Raw genomic sequence first — 27,177 nt, forward strand, 5'->3', positions numbered from 1 at the left:
GTTGTGTGTGGGGTGTATCTGCGTCAGACTGTGCTGTGTGGGGTGTATCTGCGTCAGACTGTGTTTGGGGTGTATCTGCGTCAGACTGTGCTGTGTGGGGTGTATCTGCGTCAGACTGTGCTGTGTGGGGTGTATCTACGTCAGACTGTGTTGTGTGGGGTGTATCTGCGTCAGACTGTGCTGTGTGTGGGGTGTATCTGTGTCAGACTGTGTTGTGTGGGGTGTATCTGCGTCAGACTGTGCTGTGTGGGGGGTGTATCTGCACCAGACTGTGCTGTGTGGGGTGTATCTGCGTCAGACTGTGCTGTGTGCGGGGTGTATCTGTGTCAGACTGTGTTGTGTGGGGTGTATCTGCGTCAGACTGTGTTGTGTGGGGTGTATCTGTGTCAGACTGTGTTGTGTGGGGTGTATCTGCGTCAGACTGTGTTGTGTGGGGTGTATCTGCGTCAGACTGTCCTGTGTGCAGGGTGTATCTGTGTCAGACTGTGTTGTGCGGGGTGTATCTGCGTCAGACTGTGCTGTGTATGGGGTGTATCTGCATCAGACTGTGTTGTGTGGGGTGTATCTGCGTCACACTGTGTTGTGTGGGGTGTATCTGCGTCACACTGTGTTGTGTGGGGTGTATCTGCGTCAGACTGTGTTGTGTGGGGTGTATCTGCGTCAGACTGTGTTGTGTGGGGTGTATCTGCGTCAGACTGTGTTGTGTGGGGTGTATCTGCGTCAGACTGTGTTGTGTGGGGTGTATCTGCGTCAGACTGTGTTGTGTGGGGTGTATCTGCGTCAGACTGTGTTGTGTGGGGTGTATCTGCATCAGACTGTGCTGTGTGTGGGGTGTATCTGCGTCACACTGTTTTGTGTGGGGTGTATCTGCGTCAGACTGTGCTGTGTGTCGGGTGTATCTGCGTCAGACTGTGCTGTGTGTGGGGTGTATCTGCGTCAGACTGTGTTGTGTGGGGTGTATCTGCGTCAGACTGTGCTGTGTGTCGGGTGTATCTGCGTCAGACTGTGCTGTGTGTCGGGTGTATCTGCGTCAGACTGTGCTGTGTGTGGGGTGTATCTGCGTCAGACTGTGCTGTGTCGGGTGTATCGATTCCAGTGGCGGGAGGTTGTAACCAGTTTTGCAGAACCCACCTGGGAGAACTTCGTGTGTGATTGGTACAACTGCAATGTGAGGACTTTGAATGTCAGATAGGCCAGAACTGTCTCATATTACTGTCAATAAGTAAACCCAAAAGCCCGTCCACCTTGATAAGCAAACTGAATAATGTGAATTAAGTGGTTGAAATTTCATCTCAATGATATAACCATCCAGTTTACCATGTTAATCTGTTAAAACTGTTCCTCAGAAATGAGGTTAATGATGTCATCTGGACCCTTGGAGTTTCCCTTTAGCCGTTTAGACTCTGACCTCACTCTCGAGATTTGGGACAGTTTCGGGGGGTCTCTGGCTGCAGCGAGTCAGGAGGAGTCCTGTTCCATCGCTCTTCTGAGAGTGGAGCCAGGACCCCAAGACTTCAGGCTGCACCCCTCCCCTGCTCAGTGTTTAAAGTAAGAAATCATTAGCCCCATTCTAATTAACCTCAGGAAGTATTAACTCCCGACCCAGTAACAGGTCCTTGAATAACCTTGAATATCTCTTAATGGCCTAGAAATTTGGTGGGCTGCGCCACCAGATAGCGCCCAAAGAGGGCACTTAGTGGGTTTAGCGCCACTGGCCACGCCTCCCGCGAAATTTAGCGGGGCGCTAATGGCGTTAGCCTGTAGCGCTGCGCCGCCACCGATGACGTTATCGGTGTGCGCAGCGCCCCGCTACCACCCCGATAGCAATATTTGGTCGCGCCCCCCGCTGTAACACCGGTCGCAATCTGGGGGGCCTGCCTGCGGCGGTAGTGGCGCTAATTAAAGGGGAGGTGCGGGGCGGCCTTTTTTTTTGCTGGCCGCCTGCCAGCACCACCTCGCGTCGCCGTCCCTGGCCTCCTGATCCCCCCCACCACCCCCCCGGGCAGTGCCGGCTGTGTCCCAAGAGCCCGGCACTTCTCCTCGGTGCCGGGCTCTTTTGCCGGCACTCGCGATCACCGATCGCACTGGTGCAGGCCCCTCCCCTTTAAGAAGGGGAGGAAGGACACGCTGCGGCACGTTGTGCTGCGATATTCAGTTGCAGCGCCTCAAGAGGGACGCGGGGTGCCTCGAGCAGCGCCCCGCTTCCGTTTGGGGCGCTGAAACTGAATATCGGGCTGGCGCAAGCGGCTCCGTCCGGAGCGGTAATTCCGGCGCCCAGGCAAGCTTGGCGCCCCAAATGGGGCGCCACCGAGTTTCTAGGCCAATATCTCTTAATCTCTTCCGCCTTCCATCCTATCACAGACCTCCCCTTCTGTTCTTTCCTCCCCTCCCCCCTTTCCCAGCCCCTACACTTGCTTAAAAACCTGTCCCATTTCCTGCTTTCTTCCAGTTCTGACGAAAGGTCTCGACCTGAAACGTTAACTCTGTTTCTCTCTTCACAGATGCTGCCTGACCTGCTGAGTTTCTCCATCATTTTCTGTTTTTATTCCAGTAACAGGTTAGTTCATTATGAAGCTTTTCAGCAGCAGTCAGTTCTGGACTTGTTAAAAAGTGACAGCTGTAATGACGGGCGGAGTGTACTTCGGGAAGGACAAACAAAAGATCTCTGTGCCCCTCCAACTCTGGCCCTTGTGCATCCCCCACTTCCTTCACCCGACCATTGGCGGCCGTGCCTTTAGCTGTCTGGGACCTAAGCTCTGGAATTCCCTCCCTAAACCTCTCCGCCTCTCCGCCTGCCTCTCCTCCTTTAAGACACTGCCTAAAACCTACCTCTTTGACCAAGCATTTGGTCACTTATCCTAATATCTCTTTCTTTGGTGTCAATTTTAGTCAGATTACGCTGCTGTGAAGCACCTTGGGATGTTTTACTACATTCAAGGTGCTAAATTTTGTTGTCAAGACTCACACCTTGATAAAGGACACTTGGGAAAGGATGTTCAGTGCCTGTGGGACTAAATCCCAGCAAGGAATCCATGCCTGGATTGGATGGAGATTGGTGAGTGGCGGGAAGGTGTTTGCTGCTCCACTCTGTGGAATTCTCTACCCCAGAGGGCTGTGGAGGCTCAGTCGTTGAGTATATTCAAGACAGAGGTCGATGGATTTCTGAATATTAAGGCAATCAAGGGATATGGGGATAGCGCAGGAAAGTGAAATGAGGTAGAAGATCAGCCATGATCTCATTGAATGGCGGAGCAGGCCCGAGGGGCCGTATGGCGGAGTAGGCTCGAGGGGCCGTATGGCCGACTCCTGCTCTTAGTTCTTATGTTCTTATGATTGCTGCTCAGGGTAAGTCTTATCTGAGGCTTGGGTTTCCTTCCCAGCGACGTATTCTCAGTGCAGTGATTCTGTACTTGGACAGTTTCACCTCTTCGTCTCTGTGCTGATCCTCATTAATCTCCACGAGCTAAGTAGGGAAGGGGATAAGAAAGGGAAATGTGTGCGCTTGAAAATATCTCGGGTAAACCCCGACTCCAGAGTAGATGTTTAGATTTTTAAAACGTTCCCTTGATCAAGTGTATTAGTCTTAAATATCCAGTAAAGTGATAGAAACCGCTTATGGGGCTTAAATGAAGGACCCTGCAGCAGTGGACGTGTTGTCGTGCCTGTGATCGGCAAATAGATCAACTTATTTTTACTTGAATTCTTTTTAACTGGGGCGACTGGAGGCTGAGTGTGTGAGTGTGCGTGTGAGTGTGCGTGTGAGTGTGAGTGTGCGTGTGAGTGTGCGTGTGAGTGTGCGTGTGAGTGTGCGTGTGAGTGTGCGTGTGAGTGTGCGTGTGAGTGAGCGTGTGAGTGAGCGTGTGTGTGAGCGTGCGTGTGAGCGTGCGTGTGAGTGTGCGTGTGAGTGAGCGTGTGAGTGTGCGTGTGAGTGTGTGTCATATGTGTTGTGTGTGTGTTATGTGTGACTGTGCATGTTGTGTATGTTGGGTGCATTATGTATATCCGTGTGTGTTATATGTGTCCATGTGTATTGTGTGTTGCGTTGCGTGTGTTGTGTGTTGGGGAGAGGGGAGCAAAGTTCTTGTGAAGAAAGAGATCCCATTCCTTAAAGGGGAACTGCATGTTACTGAGTTGCTCAGTAATCCCGATTGCGTTGAACATGAACTGGTGTCTCTCGTTCCTGTCCTGTTCCCGTGCCTTGTGCCTCAAAGCTACTGAGGAGATGAAGCCTGAGGCAGATGTTGAGAGGGTGATGTGGAACAGGGAGTGGGTGATGTGGGTCATTGAGCGGGTGATGTGGGTCATTGAGCGGGTGATGTGGGTCATTGAGCGGGTGATGTGGGTCATTGAGTGGGTGATGTGGGTCAGGGAAAGGGTGATGTGGGTCATTGAGAGGGTGATGTGGGTCAGGGAAAGGGTGATGTGGGTCATTGAGAGGGTGATGTGGGTCAGGGAAAGGGTGATGTGGGTCAGGGAGAGGGTGATGTGGGTCATTGAGTGGGTGATGTGGGTCAGGGAAAGGGTGATGTGGGTCATTGAGAGGGTGATGTGGGTCATTGAGAGGGTGATGTGGGTCATTGAGCGGGTGATGTGGGTCAGGGAAAGGGTGATGTAGGTCATTGAGAGGGTGATGTGGGTCAGGGAGAGGGTGATGTGGGTCAGGGAGAGGGTGATGTGGGTCAGGGAGAGGGTGATGTGGGTCAGGGAAAGGGTGATGTGGGTCAGGGAGAGGGTGATGTGGGTCAGGGAAAGGGTGATGTGGGTCAGGGAGAGGGTGATGTGGATCAGGGAGAGGGTGATGTGGGTCAGGGAGAGGTTGATGTGGGTCAGGGAGAGGGTGATGTGGGTCAGGGAGAGGGTGATGTGGGTCAGGGAGAGGGTGATGTGGGTCATTGAGTGGGTGATGTGGGTTATGGAGAGGGTGATGTGGGTCATTGAGTGGGTGATGTGGGTCAGGGAGAGGGTGATGTGGGTCAGGGAGAGGGTGATGTGGGTCAGGGAGAGGGTGATGTTGGTTATGGAGAGGGTGATGTGGGTCATTGAGAGGGTGATGTGGGTCAGGGAGAGGGTGATGTGGGTCAGGGAGAGGGTGATGTGGGTCATTGAGCGGGTGATGTGGGTCAGGGAGAGGGTGATGTGGGTTCATGTTGGCCACTGTTGCGATTCTCTGACCCCAGTAGTTTCCGAGACTCTGACCCCAGTGGTTTGTGTGTGACCCCAGTGGTTTGTGTGTGTGACCCCAGTGGTTTGTGTGTGTGACCCCAGTGGTTTGTGTGTGTGACCCCAGTGGTTTGTGTGTGTGACCCCAGTGGTTTGTGTGTGTGACCCCAGTGGTTTGTGTGTGTGACCCCAGTGGTTTGTGTGTGACCCCAGTGGTTTGTGTGTGTGACCCCAGTGGTTTGTGTGTGACCCCGGTGGTTTGTGTGTGTGACCCCAGTGGTTTGGTGTGACCCCAGTGGTTTGGTGTGACCCCAGTGGTTTGTGTGTGTGACCCCAGTGGTTTGTGTGTGTGACCCCAGTGGTTTGTGTGTGACCCCAGTGGTTTGTGTGTGTGACCCCAGTGGTTTGTGTGTGTGACCCCAGTGGTTTGGTGTGACCCCAGTGGTTTGGTATGACCCCAGTGGTTTGTGTGTGTGACCCCAGTGGTTTGTGTGTGTGACCCCAGTGGTTTCAGAGTCTCCACACTGCTCTCAGGTCCCAGGGACCGACAGGTCATGGTGCTGTGAGAGACAGAGTCCATCTGCCTCCTCTCTTTAATCGAGTGCTGTTAGTGGCAGGGTTAACGTGCCTGTCAGTAACACCATTGATTATAAACATGCCCATAGTCCACCCTACCCTGACCCTAACTCCCCTGCGAGTGTTCAATCTCACCACAGTGACTCCCCTCAGGTGCAAACACAAAAACCCTCCAGCGATTGGGGGCAACATCCAGATAATGAAACGAGTCCTTGCAGTTGAGTTTGTGGGGCATATTTTTCACAGTGCTGGCTCAATGCAAAGAACCCTTGTGTGAGACGTTAACTGCAGCACGGGGGTTGCCCTGTGTTTAGACACTTTTTAGGTTAGTAATTAAAAACTTCTTATTGTTATTATAAAGACTGCAAATATGAATTAGGGCTTCCCACTTCATGCCAGTTGCTTCAGTGATTAGCTGTGTGCGGCTATTGCTAATTAACGGCACACTCTAAGTGTCCTGTAACCATTATCATTTACGCTGGTTTCTCTATTTTGTTTATTTGTGCCAGTGCAGATCTTTCAGGAATATTATTCATGTGGCACAGCTGCAGCCAGCGTTAGCTTTTAAAATTCAGAAGCCAGGTGTCTCACATCTCCTCCAGCTGTCTCACATCTGAGCTTCAGACACTGCGACACATCAGGGAGGGGGAGAAGTACCTGGACTCTGTGTATCAGGAGGTGGTCACACCTATGAAGTTAAGTAATTCAGATGTAGCCCATGGTTAGGGACAGGACGGTCTGACTACGAGTGAGGCAGGTACGGGGATCCAGGAGGTAGAGCTGGAGGAGCCGCAGCGCTTGCTCTTGACCAACAGGTTCGAGGTTCTTACTCCCTGTGGGGACAGGAGCAGGGACTGCAGGGAGGATGAGCAACCTGGCCACAGCACCGTGGAACGGGGGGCCATTCAAGAGGGGGGAGTAAATAGAAATGTTGTAGTGGTAGGGGATAGTATTATTAGGGGGATAGATAGAGTTCTCTGCAGCCGAGAGCGAGAGTCCCGAAGGCTGTGTTGCCTACCCGGTGCCAGGGTTAAGGACATCTCCTCTGGGCTGGAAAGAAACTTGCAGTGGGAGGGGGTGGATCCAGTTGTCGTGGTCCATGTTGGTACAAACGACGTAGATAGGACTAGGAAGCCGGTTCTGTTAAAGGAGTATGAGCAGCTAGGGGTCAAATTAAAAAACAGAACCTCAAGGGTAATAATCTCTGGTTTATTACCAGAGCCACGAGCGAATTTGGCTAGGACAAATAAAATTAGAGAGTTAAATGCGTGGCTCAAAGACTGGTGTGGGAGAAATGGGTTTTGCTTCCTGGGACACTGGCACCAGTACTGGGGCAGGAGGGAGCTGTTCCGTTGGGACGGGCTTCACTTGGCCAGTGCTGGGACTAGAGTCCTGGCGGATCATATAACTAGGGCTGTAGAGAGGGCTTCAAACTAACTAGTGGGGGGGAGGCTCCGAGAGAGCAAATAATAAAAATGACAACAGAGAAGATCATAGACTTAGGTAGCAGTGGGGAAATTAAAAACCAGAGCATGTCAGGAAGGAGCAGAAGGTATGGAGTAAAAGGTAAAGTAATAAAAAGGGCAAAAGCAGGAACTAAGTGTCACAAAGCATATTTGAAAGTTCTCTATCTGAATGCACGTAGCATTCGTAACAAAATAGACGAGTTAATGGCACAAATAACTACATATGGGTATGATCTTGTGGCCATTACAGAAACATGGCTGCAGGGTGACAATGCCTGGGAATTAAACATACCAGGTTATTTAATGACCAGGAAGGACAGGCAGGAAGGAAGGGGAGGTGGGGTGGCTATGTTAATAAAGGAAGGAATCACTGTAATACAGAGAAATGATATTGGGTCAAAAGATCAGGATAATGAAACAGTTTGGGTGGAGGTAAGGAATAATAAGGGGAAAAAAACACTAGTGGGCGTAGTCTATAGGCCTCCAAACAGTTGCAACTCTGTTGGACGGAGTATCAATCAGGAAATAGTTGAGGCTTGTAATAAGGGAACATCTATAATTATGGGGGATTTTAACTATCATATGAATTGGACAAATCAAATTGGGCAGGGCTGCCTTGAGGATGAGTTCATTGAGTGTATTACGGATGGGTTTCTTGAGCAGTATGTAACTGAACCGACCAGGGGGCAAGCAACCTTAGATCTGGTCCTGTGTAACGAGACAGGATTAATTAAAAATGTCCTAGTAAAGGATCCCCTTGGAATGAGTGACCATAACATGGTTGAATTCCATGTTCAATTAGAGGGTGAGAAGGTTGGATCTCAAACAAGCGTGCTAAGCTTGAATAAAGGAGACTATGAAGGTATGAGAGCGGAATTGAGTAGAGTGGATTGGGAAAATAGATTAAAGGGTAAGACGATACATGATCAGTGGTGTACATTTAAGGAGTTATTTTACAACTTCCAAAAAATATATATTCCACTGAGAAGAAAAGGGTGTAAAAGAAAAGACAGCCATCCGTGGCTAAGTAAAGAAATTAAGGATAGTATTCGACTAAAAACAAGGGCATATAAGGTAACCAAATCTAGTGGGAGGATAGAGGATTGGGAAAACTTTAAAAGACAGCAAAAAATAACAAAAAGATTGATTAAGAAAGGGAAGATAGATTATGAAAGTAAATTAGCAAAAAATATAAAAACAGATAGTAAGAGTTTTTATTGTTATATCAAAAGAAAAAGGGTGGCTAAAGTAAATGTTGGTCCCTTAGAGGATGAGACCGGGAAATTAATGGTGGGAAATATGGAGATGGCAAAAACACTGAATGAATATTTTGTATCAGTCTTTACAGTAGAAGACACTAAGAATATCCCAACACTGGACAAACAGGGGGCTATAGGGGGGGAGGAGCTAAACACGATCAAAATCACTAAGGAAGCGGTACTCGGTAAAATAATGGGACTCAAGGCGGATAAATCACCTGGACCTGATGGCTTACATCCTAGGGTCTTGAGGGAAGTGGCGGTAGGGATTGTGGATGCATTGGTAATAATTTTCCAAAACTCCCTGGACTCAGCAAAGGTCCCGGCAGACTGGAAAACTGCTAATGTAACGCCCTTATTTAAAAAGGGCAGTAGACAGAAGGCTGGAAACTATAGACCGGTTAGCCTAACATCTGTGGTAAGTAAAATATTGGAGTCCACTATTAAGGAGACAGTAACAGGACATTTGGATAATCATAATTTAATAGGACAAAGTCAGCATGGTTTTATGAAGGGGAAGTCATGTTTGACAAATTTGCTGGAGTTCTTTGAGGAAGTAACATATAGGGTGGATAAAGGGGAACCAGTGGACGTAGTGTATTTAGACTTCCAAAAGGCATTTGACAAGGTGCCACACAAAAGATTATTGCTTAAGATAAAAAATCACGGGATTGGGGGTAATATTCTGGCATGGATAGAGGATTGGCTATCTAACAGAAGGCAGAGAGTTGGGATAAATGGTTCATTCTCGGACTGGCAATCAGTAACTAGTGGTGTTCCACAGGGGTCAGTGCTGGGTCCCCAACTCTTTACAATCTATATTAACGATTTGGAGGAGGGGACCGAGTGTAACATATCAAAGTTTGCAGATGATACTAAGATGGGAGGGAAAGTAGTGAGTGAGGAGAACATAAAAAACCTGCAAGGGGACATAGACAGGCTAAGTAAGTGGGCAGAGATTTGGCAGATGGAATACAATACTGGAAAGTGTGAGGTTATGCACTTTGGCAGGAAAAATCGTAGAGCAAGTTATTATCTTAATGGCAAGAAACTGGAAAGTACTGAAGTACAAAGGGATCTGGGGGTCCTGGTGCACGAAACTCAAAAGGTTAGTATGCAGGTGCAGCAAATGATTAAGGCGGCCAATGGAATGTTGGCTTTCATTGCTAGGGGGATAGAATATAAAAATAGGGAGGTATTGCTTCAGTTGTACAAGGTATTGGTGAGACCGCACCTGGAATACTGCATACAGTTTTGGTGTCCATACTTAAGAAAAGACATACTTGCTCGCGAGTCAGTACAAAGAAGGTTCACTCGGTTAATCCCGGGGATGTGGGGATGGACATATGAGGAGAGGTTGAGTAGATTTAGACTCTACTCATTGGAGTTCAGAAGAATGAGAGGCGATCTATTGAAACATATAAGATTGTGAAGGGGTTGGATCGGGTGGATGCGGGGAGGATGTTCCCGATGATGGGTGAAACTAGAACTAGGGGGCATAGTCTTAGAATAAGGGGCTGCTCTTTCAAAACTGAGATGAGGAGGAACTACTTCACTCAGAGGGTGGTAGGTCCATGGAATATGCTGCCCCAAAAAGCTGTAGAAGCTACATCATTACATAAATTTAAAACAGAAATAGACAGTTTCCTAGAAGTAAAGGGAATAAAGGGTTATGGGGAGCGGGCAGGAATTTGGACATGAGTCTAGGTTCGGATCGGTCACGGCCCTGTGGGTAGCGGAGCGGGCCCAGGGGCCGTGTAACCTGATCCTGCTCCTATTTCGTGTGTCTAATTCTGTTAGATTCAGGAGATGGTTCTGTGATAGTAGATTGGCGGTTAGGATCAGATCAGCCATGATCTTATTGAATGGCGGAGCAGGCTCGAGGGGCCGATTGGCCTACTCCTGCTCCTATTTCTTATGTTCTTATGTTCTTATCACCTCCAGGTGCCTCACATCACCTCCAGGTGTCTCACATCACCCCCAGGTGTCTTACATCACCCCCAGGTGTCTCACATCTCCTCCAGGTGCCTCACATCACCTCCAGGTGCCTCACATCACCCCCAGGTGTCTCACATCTCCTCCAGGTGTCTCACATCGCCTCCAAGTGCCTCACATCACCTCCAGGTGTCTCACATCACCCCCAGGTGTCTCACATCACCTCCAGGTGCCTCACATCACCTCCAGGTGTCTCACATCACCCCCAGGTGTCTTACATCACCCCCAGGTGCCTCACATCTCCTCCAGGTGTCTCACATCGCCTCCAAGTGCCTCACATCAGCCCCAGGTGTCTCACATCGCCTCCAAGTGCCTCACATCACCTCCAGGTGTCTCACATCTCCAGGTGCCTCACATCACCTCCAGGTGTCTCACATCTCCCCCAGGTGCCTCACATCAACTCCAGGTGTCTCACACCTCCCCCAGGTGTCTCACATCACCTCCAGGTGTCTCACATCTCCAGGTGCCCCACATCACCTCCAGGTGTCTCACATCACCTCCAGGTGTCTCACATCTCCCCCGGGTGTCTCACATCTCCTCCAGGTGTCTCACATCTCCTCCAAGTGCCTCACATCACCTCCAGGTGCCTCACATCACCTCCAGGTGTCTCACATTTCCTCCAAGTGCCTCACATCACCTCCAGGTGTCTCACATCACCTCCAGGTGTCTCACATCTCCTCCAAGTACCTCACATCACCTCCAGGTGTCTCACATCACCCCCAGGTGTCTCACATCTCCTCCAAGTACCTCACATCACCTCCAGGTGTCTCACATCACCCCCAGGTGTGTCACATCACACCCAGGTGTCTCACATCACCCCCAGGTGTCTCACATCACACCCAGGTGTGTCACATCACCCCCAGGTGTCTCGCATCTCCTCTGGGTGTGTCACATCACCCCCAGGTGTCGCACATCACCCCCAGGTGTGTCACATCACCTCCAGGTGTCTCACATCACCCCCAGGTGTCTCACATCACCCCCAGGTGTGTCACATCACCTCCAGGTGTGTCACATCACCCCCAGGTGTCTCACATCACCTCCAGGTGTCTCACATCACCCCCAGGTGTGTCACATCACCCCCAGGTGTGTCACATCACCTCCAGGTGTGTCACATCACCCCCAGGTGCCTCACATCACCCCCAGGTGTCTCACATCACCCCCAGGTGCCTCACATCACCCCCAGGTGTGTCACATCACCCCCAGGTGTGTCACATCTCCTCCGGGTGTCTCACATCACCTCCAGGTGTCTCACATTTCCTCCAAGTGCCTCACATCACCTCCAAGTGCCTCACATCACCTCCAGGTGCCTCACATCACCTCCAGGTGTCTCACATTTCCTCCAAGTGCCTCACATCACCTCCAGGTGTCTCACATCACCTCCAGGTGTCTCACATCTCCTCCAAGTACCTCACATCACCTCCAGGTGTCTCACATCACCTCCAGGTGTCTCACATCTCCTCCAAGTACCTCACATCACCTCCAGGTGTCTCACATCACCCCCAGGTGTCTCACATCTCCTCCAAGTACCTCACATCACCTCCAGGTGTCTCACATCTCCTCGAAGTACCTCACATTACCTCCAGGTGTCTCACATCACCCCCAGGTGTCTCACATCACACCCAGGTGTCTCACATCACACCCAGGTGTGTCACATCACCCCCAGGTGTCTCACATCTCCGGGTGTGTCACATCACCCCCAGGTGTCGCACATCACCCCCAGGTGTGTCACATCACCCCCAGGTGTCTCACATCACCCTCAGGTGTGTCACATCACCCCCAGGTCTCTCACATCACCCCCAGGTGTGTCACATCACCTCCAGGTGTGTCACATCACCTCCAGGTGTCTCACATCACCCCCAGGTGTCTCACATCACCCCCAGGTGTGTCACATCACCTCCAGGTGTGTCACATCACCCCCAGGTGTCTCACATCACCCCCAGGTGTGTCACATCACCCCCAGGTGTCTCACATCACACCCAGGTGTGTCACATCACCCCCAGGTGTCTCACATCTCCTCCGGGTGTCTCACATCACCTCGAAGTACCTCACACCACCTCCAGGTGTCTCACATCACCTCCCGGTGTCTCACATCTCCTCCGGGTGCCCCACATCTTCTCACGGTCAATGTTGAGTTGGCTGATCTCAGCCAGGGTTGGGGTAGGGTTGTTACATTGTCCCTGTGTCCCTGGACAAAGGTGGAAAGATCAGCCAGGGTTCCTGCTCCTGGTTGCAATCCAGTGACACCCTGCTCTAAAGCTGTGTGTGGACATCTGGGTCTGTGTATAGCTGTAATGTCCTTTCCTAGTCTGCCAACAGTCGCTGTCTAGGCTGACGTATGAAGTATGGCCACCCGGTGAAGATACTGTGGGACTTCCAGTGCTTGTGGAACCATAGCCCAGCAAGAATCAGGACCCTCCAGAGGGAAGGGGACAAAACTGGGGAAAAAAACACACCACACTTTAGGAAGGATGTCAACAATAATGATTGCATTTATATAGCGCCTTTAACATAGTAAAACATCCCAAGGCACTTCTTAGGGGTGACACTGAGCCACATAAGGCCTTGGAGAGGGTGCAGAGGAGATTTATCAGATTGTACCAGGGATGAGGGACTTCAGTTATGCGGAGAGACTAGAGAAGGTGAGATTGTTTTCCATAGAGCAAAGAAGGTTAAGGGGACATTTAATAGAGGTGTTTAAAATTATGAGAGCTTTTGAAAGAGTAGATATGGAGAAACTCTTTCCACTGAGGGTTGGGTCGGTAACCAGAGAGCACAGATTTAAGGTAGTTGGTAAAAGAACCAGAGGGGAAGATGAGGAGAATTATTTTTACGCAGCGAGTTGTTGTGATCTGGAACGCGCTGTTTGAAAGGGCGGCGGGAGCAGATTTAATAATAACTTGCAAAAGGGAATTGGATAAATACTTGAAAAGAAAAAGTTGCAGGGCTCTGGGGAAAGAGCAGGGGGGTGGGACTAATTGGACGGCTCTTTCAAAGAGCCGGCACAGACACGTTGGGCCGAATGGCCTCCTTCTGTGCTGTAAGATTCCATGGGAGAGAAATTGGGCTCCGAAGCGTCCATTCTTAGGGCACTACGAGTGCCTTTACGGTTCCAAAATGGCGTCTGCGGCGCGCACCCACACTTCTGACGCGAAGCGCGCCGAACACCTGCTTGGTAAAGGGGGTTAGCGTGCACACAACTAACCTCTGGCGGAAGTATGCAGAGCGGACAGATCATGACGTCAATCAGCGTACAACGCTGATTTGACGCCAGCGCTGCCATTTTGGAACTCCACGCTCCAGCCGACGTCCTCTCTTAACCTCGCACAGCTGAACACGCGTTAAGCAGCAGGAAGGACCTCCCCCCATCAGCGCTATTTAAAAGGATCATCAACTACTTACAGGTTATTTGCTGGTTGATTTTTTTCTGGCTGTTGATACAATTCTGCACGTTTTTGGTGCTTTCCACAGTTGTTTCAAGTTTCAACAGTCTACAGGGAGTGGGGTGGCTGGTGCTGAAGGACTTTTTGATGACTTCAAGGCTTTTGCACAAAGCAGTTGCTCCCAGACATGGGTGCACTAGTCGGCCTTCCTCTTGGAATCGAGCATAACTGGGAGAATGAGCAGAGGCCACACAGAGCAGGACAAGCTGCTGGAAGAGGGAGGAGGAGGAGGAGGAGTGGGGGAGAAGGGCACTCAGCAGGAGGCCATATCCGCCCAGGGTGTTCAGGGAGCAATTCTCCAACCTGAACCTCAGGAACGGCCAATGTTTGAGTTATCTGTGCTTCACTAAAGAGATCTTCACTGAAATTTGCCAACTGCTGCAGCCACAACCTGAGAGCAGGGCAGCGACCGCATTGCCAGTGGCTGTGAAGGTGACCGTGGCCATGAACTTTTATGCGTCTGGCTCCTTCCAGGCTGATACTGGTGATACTAGCAACATCTCGCAGTTTGCTGGCAAATGTTGCATAAGGGAGGTCACTGAGGCTCTCTATTCAAAGAGAGATATCTTCATTTCATTCCCTCATGCCAGAGAGAAGCAGGCGGAGCGAGCACAAGGGTTTGCGATGATTACAGGCTTCCCCATGGTGCAGGGTGCCATCGACTGCATGCATATCGCTTGGCGGGCGCCGCATGCCAACTCTGCCATGTACCGGAACCGAAAGAGATTCCACTCCCTCAACGTGCAGCTGGTGTGGGACCACAGGCAGCGCATCATGCAGGTCAATGCCCGGTATCCTGGCAGCAGTCATGATGCGTTCATTCTGTGGCAGTCTGCTATGCCAGCTGTATTTGAACCACCACGGCAAACCAAAGGGTGGCTACTGGGTGACGGGGGCTATCCACTGACAACGTGGCTCATGACTCTGGTTCGCAACCCACGCACACGTGCGCAGCATGCTTACACTGAGAGCCATGCTGCCACAAGAAATGTAATAGAGCAGACCATTGGCGTGCTGAAGCAACGATTCCGCTGCCTGGACCACTCTGGAGGAACCCTGCAGTACTCGGCTGAGCGGGTCTTAAGACTTGTGGTGGTATGCTGCATGCTGCACAACCTTGCCATTATGAGGGAACAGCCCTTGCCACCACCTATCAGGCGAGAAACTGAGGAGCAGGAGGAGGAGGAAGAAAAGGAGGATGAGGAGGAGGAGGAAGAGGAGGACGAGGAGGAGGAGGATGCAGAAGAAGAGGAAGTGGAAGGGAGCCTGGGCTGTACATGAAGAACTCATTCAAGTGCGATACCTGTAACTTCAACCCCAATTCTCCATTCACCAACAGTCCCACACTCCTTACCTTCCCTCTGTCACTGACCATCACAGCATCCGCTTGGCCACAATGCAAAAATAAAAGCCAACACAAAATAAACATTCCAAACCAAATTCATAAATCAAACCATGCCATATTGCATACAAACTTAAACGAATCACCTTTGTGCATTCCCTTAGTGCCTGTCTTCCATGTGCCTTTGTCTGTCCTAGTGCTCCTACGAATTGCTACCCCAGTGGTTGCAGCCTGGCTGGTGGAAGGCTGCTGACTCTCAGTGGGGGAGACTGCAGATGGCCTTGGAGGATGACCTCGAGCAGCTCTGGGCCTAGAAGGCCCGGCTGTAGACTGCACCACCTTGGCATGGACGGCAGCAGTCTGGGCTGGCTGGCTGACAGGCAACAGCAAGGGCACTGGCGGAGTGGCAGTGGTGGGAGGACGAATGCTGTCATCCTGAGAGATCACAGCAGATTCGTGCTCCACGGAGCCACTGCCATTCCCCTGGGGCAGTGCCTCAGCAATCCAAGTAATCTGTTGGGGGACTGATTGCTGGAGTGCTGCCCCTTTGAACACTGTAATTCACAGCCATGATGGCAGCAGTCTGAGCTTCCAATGCAGACCTCAGACTTTTGGTGGAAACTGCTTGTGCTGAAACGGAAGCTGAGACATTGGCCATCAGACGTTGCATCATGGTTGGGTCCACAAGTGTGTTGATGGAGTTGGCCACCAGTTCCATGCTGGAAAGGATGGGCTCCAAGCTCTGCGCAAAGCCCTGTGCCAAGTTGTTGCATACCTCCATGCTCCTTGACATTGAACGCAGACTTTCTGGCAGGCTTCCTAATGAACCAAGCATTTTGCTGTGTGCACCCATCAGCCTTCTCCTGTAGCCTGGCCCATCAAAAGTTCCCCATCTGTGTCCTCTGCAATAGAACCCGTGTGCAACCTCGACCTCCGGCGAGCTGGTACCTACGCTATCCTCGCCTCTTGCCCTGGCTGCAGCCCACTTGTGTCTGCCTCTGGTTGTGCGCCACCTTCTCCAGCAAGAGAGAGGGAAGTGTGTGAGTGAGTGTCGTGCAATGTGTTTGGGTGATGTGGCTGTCATGGTTGAATAGCTGGCAGTGTGTGCAAGCTGTGAGATGTGGGTGTAAGTGTGTGAGGTTTAGGTGAAGCTATGAATGTGAGGTATGAGTCGTGATTGATAGAGATTGTTGGTAGGTGTGTGATGGGGGTGTGGTGCATTGAGCAGTGGATGAGGCTAGTGGTGCAGTTGGTAGGATATGACATTTGAAGATGCATTCACTGACATTGACCACCGTGTAAGGTCATTAAACTTCTTGCAGCACAGCATCCAGGTCCTCGGGGCTAAACTCCTGGGACTGAGCTCCACGGCTATCTGTTCCCATTGCCTTCTCATCGTATGTCTGGAGGGCCCCCTGCCCCCCTGAGGATACAGGACATCTCTCCTCCTTTCCACCTCCTCCTCTAAGACCTCCAGAGCAGCTTTGGAAAACCTTGGTGTCCGCTCTCTCCCGTGTTCAGCCATTGCTGTTTGTTGCACAGCAATATTCCGAATGATGTCAGCAACTCCAGCAGCCACAATGCCCCTTTTAGCTAGCTTTAGGAGGTGCAGGCTAGCTTTAAGAGGAGCAGGCTAGCTTTAAGAGGAGCAGGCTAGCTTTAAGAGGTGCAGGCTAGCTTTAAGAGGTGCAGACTAGCTTTAAGAGGAGCAGGCTAGCTTTAAGAGGTGCAGGCTAGCTTTAAGAGGTGCAGGCTAGCTTTAAGCAGTGCAGGCTAGCTTTAGAGGTGCAGGCTAGCTTTAAGAGGTCCAGGCTAGCTTTAAGAGGTGCAGACTAGCTTTAAGAGGAGCAGGCTAGCTTTAAGAGGTGCAGGCTAGCTTTAAGCAGTGCAGGCTAGCTTTAGAGGTGCAGGCTAGCTTTAAGAGGTGCAGGCTAGCTTTAAGCAGTAGTTAAGTGGAGCTAATGATATTGGGCCCCCTGCTGATGCATGCAGCCAATGAACAGTGCGGTTACCGCTGGCTGCATGCAAAAATCATGATATTGAGCAGCCAGCATGAAGATGGCGTGCTGCCTGCATGACATCGAGTGCGTGCCACGTAATCGTGCATCACGAGCCCTGCGCCCATTTTCGGGTACCATCCAGTTTAGTCCCCCGTGATTCTACAATGCTTGCACGTTGTCACATGTGCGGAATCCGGTTTTTTGCCTAAAATGGTTTATGGCTTTAACTAAAGTGATTCGTATTTTTGAGAGTGAATTACAATCAATTCATCGCTGGTGCTAGATATCCCGGGGCAGGGAAGGACAGGCAGTCAGTCGCTCATGAATGTACAGCCTTTCATTGTAGGAATGCAAATGCTGTGATCCAGCACACACAATCACTTTGATTTTAAATCCTGCAGTTCCAGCAGGCATTTGTCCTCCCATCAAAGGACCATTACCAAGGACACTGACTGCAGTTTTCCAATAAAAAGATGGAATTGAGTAATGCAATCCTCAGAACATCAGTAAGACTTCCACGGAATAAAACTGGGTTTGATTTATTCTGTCACTGTAAACCAGTGACCGTTAGTGACAGGCTCTTATTTTAAAAATGGGGTTCAATTATTAGATGTGACTTTCCATTTCCTTTCTCTAATGTTCTCCCCTCCCTCCTCCGAAGGCCTGTCTGCCCCGGGCTCCGGTCCCATGGGCACCAAAATGCCACTGTTCATCTGCCAATCCGTGGGGCGAATGGCAGCTGGCTGGTGGACCTCTGAGGGTTGAGGGCAGGACATCAACTAATCCTTGCAGCACAGTCTGATCCCAACATCACTGCGTTACCGGCTCGCTGTCAGAAGCAGGAACTCCAGCAGTTTTCTCTTCCCAGTCTTTCCTTTTCTCTTCCAGAAGCAAATGAACGGAGGCCAAGTGTATCACCTCCGCCTGCAACCCGCCTGAGACTGGCTTGCTCAGCTCACACCGGGGACAACTCAGGGACCTTCCTTGTGTGTGACTGTTCCAACGCTCACCTGGCCGGCCTCGCACCTTCCACCCTTCGGAAACTTCAGCTCATCCAAAACCCTGCTGCCCCGTGTCCTAACTCGCACCCAGTCCCGTTCGCCCATCACCCCCCTGTGCTCGCTGACCTACACTGGCTCCCAGTCCAGCAACACCTCCATTTTAAAATTCCCATCCTTGTATTCCAATCCCTCCGCGGCCTCCTCGCCCCCCTCCCTATCTCTGTAACCTCCTCCAGCCCTACAACCCTCCGAGATCTCTGCTCCTCCAATTCTGACCTCTAGAGCATCCTCATTTTCTTCGCCCCACCATTGGCGGCCGTGCCTTCAGCTGCCTGGGCCCTAAACTCTGGAATTCCCTCCCTAAGCCTCTCCACCTCGCTACCTCTCTCTCTTCCTTGGTCACCTGTCCTAATATCTCTGTATGTAGCTCGGTGTCAATTTTTGTTCGATAACGCTCCTGTGAAGCACCTTGGGACGGTTTACTGCAAATTGTTGTTGTTGTTGTAGGCCTGGCACCACAGCACGTGATATGTTAACCAGTTGGCCATCTGAAGAGATCTAACCTTCTGTTTTTGCATTTTTTTAAATCACTGACGGTTACTCATGATTGTTTCAAGACTAAATTTCCTTCCCAGTCCTGTAATCCCCTTTGACGAAATATGTAAACAATTGTAATTTAATTGCCGTAGATAATGGCAACACAGTACCTGGTGTTACCTGCAATCAATGGCCTTCACTCCCACAAACAGAACGACTTGTAATTATACAGCGCCTTTCACAACCTCAGGATGTCCCCAAGCGCTTTTACAGCCAATGAAGTACTTTAGAAGTGTAGTCACTGTTGTAATGTAGGAAACGCAGCAGCCAATATGCGCACAGCAAGATCCCACAATCAGCAATAAGATAAATGACCAGCTAATCTGTTTTAGTGATGTTAGTTGAGGGATAAAGATTGGCCAGGACATCATGAAGAACTCCTCTGCTTTTCTTTGAAATAGTGCCACGGGATCTTTCACACCAGCTGAGAGAGCAGACAGGGCCTCGGTTTAATGTCTCGTGGGAATGGCTGCCCCTCTGACAGTGCAGCACTCCCTCAGCACTGCACTGGAGTGTCAGCCTAGATTATAAGCTCAAATCTCTGGAGGGGGATTTGAACCCACAACCTTCATTGACTCGGTGGTAATACAGCCACCAACTGAGCCATGGCTAACACCTGCACCATTCACAAGCTCGGCCGAGGGAGCCGGGATGGACCACATGACACTAAGTACAGGCAGGTAGAGGAGATGAGTTGCCATCTCACCTGAGGAGACCTTCCTGTCCCTTCCAGTGAGGATTTATGAGTCCATCATTGGTAGAATGTGGGATTGGATCACGTTTATGCCATCTCACAAGGTTAGCTGGGGAGGTAGAAAATGACCCATCTCATATGAGCACGGTGGCATAGTGGTTAGCACTGTTGCCTCACAGCGCCAGGGACCCGGGTTCAAATCCGGCCTTGGGTGACTGTCTGTGTGGAGTTTGCACATTCTCCCCGTGTTTGCGTGGGTTTTCTCCGGGTGCTCCGGTTTCCTCCCACAGTCCAAAGATGTGCGGGTTAGGTTGATTGGCTATGATAAAAATTGGCCCTTAGTGTTAGGGGGTATTAAATACGTGGGGTTACGGGGATAGGGCTTGGGTGGGATGGTTGTCGGTGTAGGGACCGGGTGCTAGGGTTTGGATGATCAGCCATGATCTCGTTGAATGGCGGAGCAGGCTCGAAAGGGCCGAATGGCCTACTCCTGCTCCTAGTTTCTATGAGCAAGAGTTTAAACAGTGCCTTTCTTAATTTTCTATCAGTGAAACCGAGGCTTAGCTCCCCACTATTTTAATGAAGTACATGTTGATTTTCGAACAGGCTATTGTAGATGCGTGCGGTTTGACCACCAGCTGAAATGTCTTTAAGTCTCTGTAAGCAAAGCAAAGTGGACTGACGAGAGGTTCTTATCAGAACTTTCTCAAAAGCTCAGTGGGTAAATGTGCAGAAGCTGTGGTACTGAGTCTCACAGAACAGCAAGGCCCCAGATTTCCCCCTGGCCTGTGCTGTTCTCAGGCAGGGCGGGAATAGGATTGTTACAGTCTTCAGCCAGTGACGGAGTACTGTGTACTGTTTTGGCCACCTTGTTATTGAAAGAAAAAGAGACTTGCATTTATATAGCGCCTTTCACAACCACTGGACGTCCCAAGCACCTCACAGCCAATGAAGTACTTTTTGAAGTGTAGTCACTGTTGTAATGTATGAGACACGGCAGCCAATCTGCGCACAGCAAGCTCCCACAAATAGCAATGTGATAATGACCAGATAATCTGTTTTTTTTAGTGATGTTGATTGAGGGATAAATATTGGCCAGGACACTGGGGAGAATGCCACTGCTCTTCTTCAAATTAGTGCCATGGGATCTTGTATATCCACTTGAGAGGGCAGACCGGGCTTGACTCCACAACCTTCTGACTCAGAGGCGAGGGCGCTACCAATTGAGCCACAGCCGACGCGGCAGAAATTAAAGCCATTGGGAGTGTACGGGGTAGATTCGCCAGGATGATGCCAGGGATAAGAGTTATGAGGAGAGACTCGAGATACTGGGACTATTCCCACTGGACCAGAGAAGGCCAAGAGGAGATTTAACAAATGCTTTTAAATGATGAAGAGTTTTGATAGTGAATAGTGCGGAGTCAGCTATGATGGGTCATCAATTTTATATCGTTGCTGAGCGAGAGGAGAAAGGTTGGGAGAAGTGTCTTTATGCAGAGGGTTGTTGGAGTATAAAATACTTTACCCATGGGAGCGGTTGAGCCAGAGACCATTGCGTCTTTTAAGGGAAATGTGGATAAACATTTGAAACAGAGGAAGATAGAGGAGAGACCTGGCCTCTGGATTGCCCTAGCAAAGAACTAGCACAGACACGATGGTCTGAATGGCCTCCTTCTGTGCTGTAAACTTCCATGATTCAATAGATAAACGCACTGTACAAACTAGAAAGCCTCAGCTTTGATTCCCTGTCAGTGCAGAGTTAAGGCCAGAGGGCACGCACGACACCATAACTGGCCTCAGTCTCTCCATAACCCTTGCTGGAAAGTGCAGTAGTGCGGACATTGGGTGAAAACAGGTCTGGGCTCTCATGTGATGCACACCCTGGTCAAATCACCTGCCCATTCACTGTCTAGGTTTACACCGGAAGGATGGCCATTTGGATTGCAAGTGGCTGGCAGGAGTGGGTGCCTGTTGGGTTGGGAAGGGGCACAGCCTGAATGGGACTGCAGTCGGCTTGATGTGCCACTGTTAAGTGTGTCCTGCCTGGTTGCCTAATTAGCAGTGACTTTCTGTCAGTCCCTGTGCTGTAGGAGCAGCAACAGGACTAGGAGAAGGTACCGGCTCTCCCACAGTCTAAGACATGAGTGGATGTAAACTGAATTTTTGGAGGGGGAAACCCAACTGACCAACACTCCAAGAACAGGAGAATCCCTTTTTTAGCCTTTTTCTAAGCACGCTTAAAAGAAGGGGAGATGATTTTAGCTGCTGAATCGGGAAATACTATTCCGATTACAGCACCTTAGTACATTGAGGGCAGTGGTGGTGGCGGGATATTAAGCCACACAGATCTTGAAACTCCCAGGTTCTGACTCTTGTTGCTGTGCTAGCCTTAGTGGTCCTGGTTTAGGAAGGGGGGATATGTCAGTGTTCTCACTGTCCACTGACCCTTGCCCATGTGTGAGTGGTGAGGACATGATCAGGCTTAGTGGTGCTATCCCCCCATGGTTGATCAGTGTGTGTGGACTTAGACTGAGGAGCCGTTTAGATGAGGGAGTGGGGGGTGGGGGGAGGGGGCTATACCCGGGAAATTGAGCACAAGGTGCTACCCCAGGGGAGGATTGGGGGAATAAATCTTTAAAGGCGATTCACAGCAAAATGCAATAGGCGTTACCTTAAAAAAGCATGAGTATCAAAAGTCCACATTTTTTGGAGTAGTTATATCATTTTTAATATAATAAAATGTGTGTATGTGTTTTAGTTTGAAGGTTTTATGAGTTTTTTTTGTATAGTCATAGATTTATACAGCACAGAAAGAGGCCATACGGCCCATCGTGTCCGCGCCGGCCATCAAGCCCTGTCTATTCTAATCCCATTTTCCAGCACTTGGTCCGTAGCCTTGCATGCTATGGCATTTCAGGTGCTCAACTAAATGCTTCTTGAATGTTGTGAGGGTTCCTGCCTCTACCACCCTTTCAGGCAGTGAGTTCCAGATTCCAACCACCCTCTGGGTGAAAAGGTTTTTCCTCAAATCCCCTCTAAACCTCCTGCCCCTTACCTTGAAACTATGCCTATTACGTCCGTGAATGATTGAGACACGGACAGCAGGAGTGGAACAAAATAAGTCTTTACTGATGGAAGTCAATAGTGAAACTAAAACAACAGAGGCGCACTAGCGCCTTTTATACAGGGGTGGTCACTGCCGGTACTGCAGTCTGAGACCAGTTATTCTCTTAAAGGTACATACACAACAATTCCTCCCCTTTTAGATAAACAGTACATAACATTCATTTAACAACTAAATGATAACTAATTACAATCACAATTACTGTTGCAAGATACATTGGTTAAGTTTAAGCAATTATAAGTTCAGTCTTTGAGGAGGCTTCCTGATTCTGTCTGGATAACGCCTCTTTGGGGTATCAGCTTCTTCTGGCAATGTTGAGTCGGGATCAATGTCGTTGTTTGGTTCATCTGCTTCCAATATTACCGGTTCTGCGGTAGCTGCAATTGGAACGTCGATTTCATTACCAGGTATATCAGATCGTGGTGTGGAGTTGACGTTTTCCAGTGACTCGAGAATCTGGTCAGCATGGCGTCTTACAATGCTCTCCCCAACGTCCACGGTATACATGAGAGGTCCTTGTCATGTACAATTCGTTCCTGGCTGCCATTTCTCAGTGCGGTAGTCCCGGGCCAAAACTGGTTGACCTATCTTAAAACTCCTGGTCGGCCTTTCATTCATATTCTGAAACTGCCTGTTCTCCACATCTCTTCGGACGTTTGGCTTAACCAAATCCAAGCGGCATCGTAGTCTTCGATTGAAGAACATCATGGCTGGAGTTTGGTTGGTAACCGCATGTGTCGCATTCCGGTAGGCAAACAAGAAGTTGTCCACCTTGTGTTGTAGGGGTATATCTTCATTACACATTGCCTTGATAGCCTTCTTGAATGTTTGGACAAACCTCTCGGCCAATCCATTAGTGGCTGGATGATATGGGGCAGATGTGTAATGCTTAACACCATTGTTCTTTAAGAACCTCCGGAACTCTTCAGACACAAACTGTGGTCCATTGTCAGAGCAAATCTGTTCAGGCAGCCCATTCCTGGCGAATATGGTTCGTAAAACTGTGATAGTTTTTTCTGTGGTGGTTGAGGACATTTTTATTACCTCTGGCCACTTTGAATGTGCATCCACCGCAATTAAAAACATCGAGTCCATGAAGGGACCAGCAAAATCAATGTGCACCCTTTGCCATGGAGATGAGGGCCACTCCCATGGATGCAGAGGAGCTTGTGGTGGGGCGTTTTGGACCTTCTGGCATCCTGCACAGCTCTTGGTCATCTCTTCGATTTCTCTATCGATTCCCGGCCACCACACAAACGCTCTGGCTAAGTTCTTCATTTTTACCCCACCCAGATGACCCTCATGAAGCTCATTGAGCACTCTATCCGTCAACTTAGGTGGAATTACTACTCTGGATCCACACATCAAGGTTCCTCTGCACACTGACAGCTGTTCTCTTCTCGGCGAGAATGCTGGCAGCAGTGGTTCGCCATGTGCTGGCCATCCCTTCACCGTTAAATCATAGACCCGTGATAGTGTCGGGTCATTCCGTGTTTCCTTTTCGATGTTTGCATTCGTCACAGGGAGACATTCGACTATGGTCGAGTGGAATAACTCCATTGGATCCACTGCAAGGTCTTCTTCTTCCACCATTGGCAACGGTAGGCGTGACAATCCATCAGCATTTCCATGCTGTTTAGTTCCTTTGTACTCGATGTCATATTGGTGTGCCCCTAGGAAAAGGGACCATCTCTGCAGCCGTTGTGCTGTCATTATCGGTACGCCCTTCTGAGGGTTGAAAATGGAGACAAGAGGTTGATGATCGGTTAGTAGAGTAAATTTTTGACCGTGCAGGTAGTGATTGAACTTCTTCACCCCCCACACTAGGCTGAGGGCCTCTCTGTCAATCTGGGCATAGTTACGCTCGGCAGAAGTTAACGAGCGTGACGCAAAAGCTATCGGCCTCTCTAAGCCATCAAGGAATTTATGTGACAGTACTGCCCCAATGCCGTAGGGAGACGCATCACACGCCAATCTGATCGGCAGTGCTGGGTTGTAGTGAGCCAATACTTCCCTTGAAGTGATTAAGTCCTTACTCTTCTGAAAAGCACGCTTACAATCATCGCTCCATTTCCATGCTACTCCCGTTCGTAGCAGGGCGTTCAGTGGGTGCAGAATTGTCGACAAATTCGGCAAAAACTTATGATAGTAATTCACCAATCCGAGGAATGACCTCAGTTGCGACACATTTTCAGGCGCTGGGGCCTTAACAACCGCTTCAATTTTGTCAGGGGACTTATGTAACCCCTCTTCATCAATCACGTGGCCACAATACGATATCTGTTTCTTAAAAAATTCGCACTTGGGGCGGTTGGCTCGCAGCCCATGTTCCCGTAGTCTAGTGAGCACCTGTTCTAGGTTGTTAAGGTGTTCACTGTCATCTTCACCTGTCACAAGGATGTCGTCCAAGTAACACTGAGTCCCCGGAATCCCATGCAGGACTTGTTCCATCGCTCTTTGCCATATCGCCGGAGCCGATGCTACTCCGAATACCAATCGATGATACTGGTAAAGACCTTTGTGAGTGTTTATCGTGAGATACTTCCTAGAGGACTCTTCAACCTCCATCTGCAAATATGCTTGTGCTAGGTCAATTTTTGTAAAACGCTTCCCTCCAGACAGTGAGGCGAAGATGTCTTCTGTCCTTGGAAGAGGATATTGTACTGTGTGAAGGACTGGGTTCACCGTCACCTTGAAATCCCCACGGATGCGAATCTTCCTTGGCTCCCCGGACTTATTGCTTAACGTTTTCTTCATGACAGGAACGATGGGTGTCGCCCACTCGCTCCAGTCGACCTTAGACAACACGCCCGCCTTCTCCAGATTCTCCAGCTCTGCCTCGACGGCTGGGCGAATTGCATATGGTACCGGTCTTGCTTTGAAAAACTTGGGAACTGCATTCTCTTCTATTTTTATCGAGGCGGTTACGCCTTTAAGCGTGCCCAGTTCTTGTTGAAATACCTCTTTGGCGTTAGCTAAGATTGTTGACAATCGTCCAGGAGTGACTTCTTCATCTTTTTTACCGTCCACCGTCATTGCATGAATGGAGTGCCAATCTAAGTTTATCTTCCTGATCCATTCCCGTCCCAATAACGGTGGTCCACCATTTGGCAGTATGTAGAGATACAATTTCCGTATTTTCTTGCCGTTGTATTCGACAGGCACCCTTATTTTTCCTCTGGTGTATACTTATTGCCCCGTATACGTCGTCAAGACGATGGATGTCTCTCTCAAGGGTATGTGTGAAAATAGCCGCTCATAGTCTCGTCGATTCATGATGGTTAGCGCTGATCCTGTATCCAATTCCATTTTAACTTGGGACCCTGCTATCGTGAGGGTGACCCAAATGGTTCGGTGATCCTCTTTTGCGATTACATTGTGAAGTTTGAGACAGCTTAGTCATCTGGTCTTTGGAACTACTGTCCGTCATCTTTTGTACTTTCTTGTACGGTTCCTTAGTAGCCTTTTTGTTGTTGCTGGTCTTCTTCCCAGACCTGCAAACTCGTGCAATGTGTCCCATCTTCCCGCATTGCCTGCATATTTTGTCTTTGGACCAGCAGTCCTTCTGGTCATGGTTAGTTTTGCTGCAGCGATAACATTTTGAAAATCCCCGTGTCATTTCGTGGGTGCCGTATTCCTGTGGTTTTTGTTGAATTTCTGCAGCTCCCCTGGCTGCTGCTTCATACGATACTGCCACGCTGAAAGCCTTATCTAGCGTCAGCTCTTTCTCTGAGAGTAACTTCTTCTGTGTTCCTTCACTCAGGAGTCCACAGACAAATTTGTCCCATAGGGTATCTGCCAGTCCTGCTCCGAACTGGCAGTGCTTTGATAGCTTGCGTAGTTCCGTAAGATACTCAGCATTGCTCTCATCTTTGTGCTGAGTTCTCCTGTGGAATTTAAATCTTTCTGCTATCAACAGCGGTGCAGGGTTTAGGTGTTCCTGTAGGACAGCAACAATTTCGTTAAAGCTCTTCGCCTTCGGTTTGGCTGGAGTAATCAGGTCCTGCAATAGGCCGTACGTTCTAGCGCCCATTAAGTTTAACAATATCGATGCCTTTTTCTCCTCCGCTATTTCGTTTGCCTCGAAATATACCTCGACTCTTTCCACATACGTGGTCCAGTCCTCTATTGTATTATCAAAAGCAGTGATACAGCCAGTCTTCGGCATCTTGCAAATCTAAAATGGCGCCTCCCGCGCTTTGCCTTCTTCCCCGATTTAACAAAATGGCGCCTCCCGCGCTTTGCCTTCTTCCCCGCTGATTAAGATGGCGCCTCCCGCGCTTTGCCTTCTTCCCCGCTGTTGTTAGCGCTGCTTTCCACGGTTTCTTGTGCGTTTAATATTTTTTTTAAATTATTTTCCCATCGTGGAACAACCCTGTGGGACTCTTGCCTCCCTCTTCGCGGGTCTATACGCAGCCCGGCTTCGTAGCACCGGCCGCGCCCTGTGTGCTCCACCCTCTCTTCTTCCCGACAACGCTGCTCGGCCCCGTTGCAAACCACCCACTCGAGTTCGCGACCGCCGC

At 49.8% G+C, this 27,177-nt stretch overlaps 1 protein-coding gene across 2 annotated transcripts in view; it reads left to right on the plus strand.

Moving 5' to 3' along the window:
* Window positions 1–2,520: 2,520 nt before the first annotated feature.
* The window catches only part of LOC147098469 (sorbin and SH3 domain-containing protein 1-like), a 356,822-nt gene continuing 332,165 nt past the window's right edge, over window positions 2,521–27,177 (plus strand). The window contains exon 1 of one of the 2 annotated variants that reach the window (XM_085970173.1): window positions 2,521–2,557. The gene's annotated coding sequence lies outside the window, so the exon portion shown is untranslated. The remainder of the gene's footprint in view (window positions 2,558–27,177) is intronic. The other variant, XM_085970194.1, reaches the window with a different exon arrangement.

This window comes from Somniosus microcephalus, chromosome 29, assembly GCF_052327205.1.
Source record: "Somniosus microcephalus isolate GS21.2 chromosome 29, FLI_Smic_1.0, whole genome shotgun sequence".
In the NCBI taxonomy this organism is placed as follows: domain Eukaryota; kingdom Metazoa; phylum Chordata; class Chondrichthyes; order Squaliformes; family Somniosidae; genus Somniosus; species Somniosus microcephalus.